This window comes from Pavona decussata, unplaced genomic scaffold (genome assembly GCF_977016875.1).
Source record: "Pavona decussata unplaced genomic scaffold, jaPavDecu1.1 SCAFFOLD_186, whole genome shotgun sequence".
Lineage (NCBI taxonomy): Eukaryota > Metazoa > Cnidaria > Anthozoa > Scleractinia > Agariciidae > Pavona > Pavona decussata.
Genome location: NW_028145595.1, coordinates 1,115,753 through 1,121,266, shown reverse-complemented (window position 1 = coordinate 1,121,266; position 5,514 = coordinate 1,115,753). Strand labels below are relative to the sequence as shown.

The window sequence follows — 5,514 nt, the reverse complement described above, 5'->3', positions numbered from 1 at the left end:
TTGCGAGACAAGTTTCACGAAAAGTAGAACCGCTTTCTACTTCTGCAACGGCTTGCAACGGTCTCAGTGGTGAAAAAACAAGAGTTTTACCGTGTAACACCACTTCGTAAAACTGGTCTCATTCGCCGTTGCACACAAGTTTCAGCTAAAAGTTTCAACGTGTAACGGCGGCTTTAGGATGAAAATTAAGCTGAAAACCAGAGTTAATAGTATTTCGATGAAAATTAGGCAGAAAACCAGAGTGTATAGTGTTAGGATGAAAATTAAGCCGAAAGCCAAAGTGTATAGTATCGGGATGAAAATTAAGCCGAAAATTAAATCGTAAAGCATGAGGATTAAAGTTAAGCTGAAAACCAAAGTATATAGCATTAGAATGAAAATTAAGCCATAAACCAAACTGTATAGCATTACGATGAAAATTAAGCCAAAAACCAAATTGTATAGCATTAAAATGAAAATTAAGCCGAAAACTAAATCGTATAGCATTAGAATGAAAATCAAGCCATACACACATATTTCATGGGATTTGATCGCTGAAATTTTATTATTTTACTAATTTTTAATGTGGCAAATTCGTTTCTGAACTTGTCTTGACATTTCTCTAATATTTAAAAATGTCATTTTGTATATTGGTATTTCTTTTCCACAGCATTTAAATTATAGAAAAAAATCTTAATTTTAGTATATGAAAGTTAAAAATCAGAAGGTACTATGTGAACAAGGAAAATGAATAAAAACTAGTGTTTTACAGCTGGTGTTGCTTGCTGTACTGTGATAATGTGATTTCTGGAAAATATTTAACTGGAATTATTATTCAGTATGCATAATGATAGAATCAATTGAAATTCTTGAATGACATCAGCATTAATTATCAATGAGTCATGACGTCAAAACTTATTTGCATTCATGAATATTCAATGGCATTAGACTCAGATTCAGAATCAGGTCCAAACTTGATTCCGATGTTGATTCTGAATCTGAGTCTAAAGTAACTCAGAATCGGTATCAGAATCAACTTTGGACCTGATTCTGAATCCGAGTCCAATTCCATTGAATATTCATGAATGCAAATAAGTTTTGACGTCATCACTCCTGCGTATTAATGTTCGCATATTTATTACGTCATCTGCATCTCATTTTCAGTAATATATTCCATCTCTGAGTATTCATAGGAAAAATCAAAATGTAAGATCCACACCCAAAAACTCGGCACATTGCATACAATTTTTTATTAGCAGCACAATACATTACAATTGGAAATACAGAATTCAACTAGAAGATGAGAACAACTTACTTTTTCAAATGGATAAGTACCTCGTATTCAATTTTGATCCAAAAAATAGATTTCACTGATAACTCTCATGTCAACTTCTCTTGGCAATTAGGTAACAAATATGAAATGCGAACGGAGAAATTTAATTTTCTTAAAATTTTGTGATCTGAACTCTTCGCACCCTGGGCTGTGCTCAAAAACAACTTGCGAGATCTTGAATGTCGCAAGACTTGCAGCTTTTAGCTCTGGAGAATACAGATCATTCAAAACCTAATTCAGCAGTTATAAATGATGACCCTTCACATTTATGATGTGATGAATTGCAATCATAAGCTTTAATTACTGTAATAAATCTGAGGGCACATTGTTTATCTACTTTGAGCACTTATCAGTGCAATTGCAATCAATGCAATTTAGCCCGAGTTCAAAGGAATGAATTGCAAAAGTGACTCACACTCACAGGTTCTACATATCAGTGGGAAGTTCCATCCGTCAACTATGAAAATCTCTTAAAACATTTGGTCGCAATCCAGTTTCTGTTCCAAAGGTGAGAGATGAAAATTAAGAAATTCAACTAACACAGCCATATTTCCATTGACCATGTCATCAACAAATGTTAGCAACAAACCAGGAAATGAGATAACTATAAAAATAATTGCTTTGAAATTTCTCTACAAAGCAAGATTGAACATTTCTTACCAATCTGATTGTCATAAAAACGCTGGAAGAGTTTCATCAAAGCTGTCATGTAATGAGATAAGTCCATCACAATGAAGTGAATTTACTGTCCACTATATTTTTTCAGCCACTTACCAGTTCGTTTATTGGCTCAAAAAAAAAAATGGTAGACAATGAATTCGCTTCAAAGTGATGGCCTTCTCTCATTACCTGACAGCTTTAATAAAACTCTTGCAGGATTTTTGTTATAATCAAATTGGTAAGAAATGCTTCATCTTGTTTTGTGGAGGAACTTCAAAGTGATAGTTATCTCACTTTTTAGATGACATGTTTGATGGACATATAGCCATGTTAGTAGAATGTCACAACTTTCACCATTCACTTGTGGAACAGAAACTATATTGCAGCCACATGTTTTAACAGACTTTCACAGCTTTTCTGTAGAAGAACCTGTGAGTACGAGCCACTTTTGCAATTTATCCCTTTGAACTTGGGCTAAATCACATGTTGCGATAAGTGCTCAAAGTAGATAAACTTTGTGCCCTCAGATTAGTTACAGTAATTAAAGCTTATGATTGCAATTCATCACATTGTAAATGTGAAGGTTCATCGTCTATAACTAGCGAATTAGGAGGTTTTGAATGATCGGTATTCTCAAGAACTAACAGCTGCAAGTCTTCCGAAACTCACGATCCCGCATGTTGGTTTAGAGCACAGCCCGGGGTGCCAAAACTTCGAATAACAAAATTTTGAGAAAATTAAATTTCTCTGTTCGTTACCTACTTGCCAAGAGAAGTTGATGGAAGAGTTATCAGCGAAATCTATTTTTTTTAGATCAAAATTGAATATGAGATTCTTAAGGATAATCACCCTTAACAACTAAAGGGTTTGGCAGAGGAGGCATAGGTGACAATTTGACCTCCAAATCAGAATTGTTCCAAAACAGCTGTTTTTGGCAGAGTTGATTTTATAAGTGATTACTTTGCTCAAGTTAAACGAGAAATGAGCCAATTCCTCGACTTTGAGTGCAAGCCAAATGGAGATTATTTAAAAAATTTGGATTTAAGACCAAGTCACATATCCCTCTCTCCAAGCCCGTCAACCCTGTGCATTAGTTACAACAATATACCATACACTCTAAGAGCGAACAACAAATATCAAGTTATCTGCAATGAGAATTATATCGAAAAATGAATTCCCGCCCTTTGACATAAAGAGGGATGCAATTGAATGGTTGAAACTGAAAATATCATGTATTTAATGATTGAAACTTGAACTTTCAAATTGTTCAGAACCACCTAAATTTCTTATTGGGGCCTTCAGTTAAATATAAAAAAAAATACACTGTCTATTCTGGTGGCATCTTATGGTTGAATGAGACAATAACCTTACAACTAAAGGAAAACTAAGCTGCTTCTAAACAATTTGGAAACTCAACACCAACATTGGCCGTAGGAGCACTGATGTCCAGAAATGCACATAATAGCAATTTTGTCAGAATTACTACTTTTCTAATTTTTCATTACATCGCTTCCACTGTACCCTTTTGTACTCAGCTTATTCATAATTATGAAATCTAGAACTTGACTTTTCATCAAAACCCTTGACCCTTTGTTGTGTGCACTGCTGAGTCGTGTGCATTTCTGGACATACCTACACCCTACCAAAAGGTAAAATAGATGCTGGAATGTTTATGCTTTACACACTGGATACAACCATTTCAGTTAATGTTATCAGATAACAGACTCGCATCTACAGCGTATGCGACAAGACCGCAAAATAATATGGGATCCTAATTTTGAACATTGAAAAATTTGTAAAATCAGCATCACCTTGTCTGCTGTTCTACAGAAAGTCATATGGACAACTTTTTGCATGCTGAGAAAAATGTAAAACATGACCAAATGATTTTCAGCTAGCATTCTTATTTAAAACAATTCAAAATGACACCGATCGATCTTCTGTTTACCAAGCATAAGTATACAGCTGTTTTGACAAAGGTTGTCCAGAAAAAGCGTAATAGTGTACGCAACAATGCTGAAAGATGGTCTGGAAAATACCCAATAAATTTCAATAAAAGCTCAGAATCCATAATGCCTTGACCGTACAGCGAAGACTTGATGGCGGGCAATATGGATTCTGAGCTATTATTGAAATTTATTGGGTATTTCCCAGACTACCTTATGGCATTGTCGCATACACTTTTACGCATTGTTTGGACAACCTTTGTTGAAACAGCTGTACATGCAATGGTTGGATGTACAGTACCATGCAAAAGTTGACCTGTAGTCCCTTGGAACTCAAACTTCACGTCTCAATCCTCAATCCTCGAGTTTCTAGTACTTCGCTCAGTTATAATCTGATCAATCATAACTACCACCTTTTGCCAGAGGATACTATAATGATGGTACCCAAAAAATGCCTCATTATTGGAGCAACTTTAAAAGTTGTAAAAAAGAAAAAAACTGCCAGAACTTAGCTTCAAGTGAATATACAATCATGAAACTAAAAAAAAAAAGCTTGGTGACTCCCATTTTCTAATGGAAATGTGAACAACATGTTTAGGTAAGAAGAATTCAAAATCAACTTTAATTTGGTGAAAATTTAAGGCATGGTTCCAGAAAATATCCATACTTCCCACCCCTGGCATTTTCCATTAATTATTTTATAAGGTACTTTGTTTACCCCCCCCCCTCCCCCCCACCACCCCACACACACACCCTGTTGGAAATTCTTCAAACATAAAATACACCCCCACCCCCCTCTGGAAATCAGTTTTCTGCAAACATTTCAGAGATATCAAGACCTGCCTACATGTACATGAAGAGAATCTGTGTTCAATATGGACAAGTATGCATGTGCCCGTTCAATCACGCTGGAAAGAGTTTGCCAAAAAGTGGTGAATGTACTCGTTAATACTGTCAATAATTGCTGTATTTTATGGTCATGGACCGAACTTTGCCATTAGCTTCCCTGATGATTTTAAGTCTAAATTGAAGGAACAAGTCCGGCACTGCAAGTCAATACTTTTCATTTTGAATCGGAATAGCTTGAACAAAATAAGCATTAGCAGCACAGGAAGACAAACTGACCCGTCAGATCATAACTTGAGACTGCAGACAAAACAGAGCCGAAAAATGACATAATTTTAGCATGTTCATGTTCTTATGCAAATTTTGTATGACATCAATAACTTATTAAAAGAATGTCGGATTGGCTCTATTTTATTGAAGTTTGGCAGGCCGGAATTCAGTTAATAGTTTTGACTTTCAGTTGGAATCCATGTATATTGGACAAAATAAGTTTTAACGTTGCTGACAAACCAGATCCACTTGACCTTTGCCTGTAACTCTACACAGCATGCAAATGTAACAAACAAATATTTCAATGTTTTTAACTTAGCCATCCAATTTTTCTTTTTTTTCAAGACTGAAACAAATTTAATTGTTGTCAGTGAACAATATTTTTGTATTAAGGAAATTTTCATGAACAGCAGTTTAAGAATAATTAGGACATGCAATACAATGTTTCAGACTACCAGGGACTGACTAGATAAATTCTCC

At 35.1% G+C, this 5,514-nt stretch overlaps 1 long non-coding RNA gene across 1 annotated transcript; it reads right to left on the bottom strand.

The window, feature by feature from the left end:
- Positions 1-1,214: 1,214 nt before the first annotated feature.
- LOC146462600 (uncharacterized) lies at positions 1,215-4,610 on the bottom strand. The gene is made up of 2 exons (XR_014857110.1): positions 4,176-4,610; positions 1,215-3,783 (listed from the first exon to the last, which is right to left on the bottom strand). It is a non-coding gene; the product is annotated as an uncharacterized LOC146462600 (long non-coding RNA).
- Between the last annotated feature and the right edge of the window lie 904 nt (positions 4,611-5,514).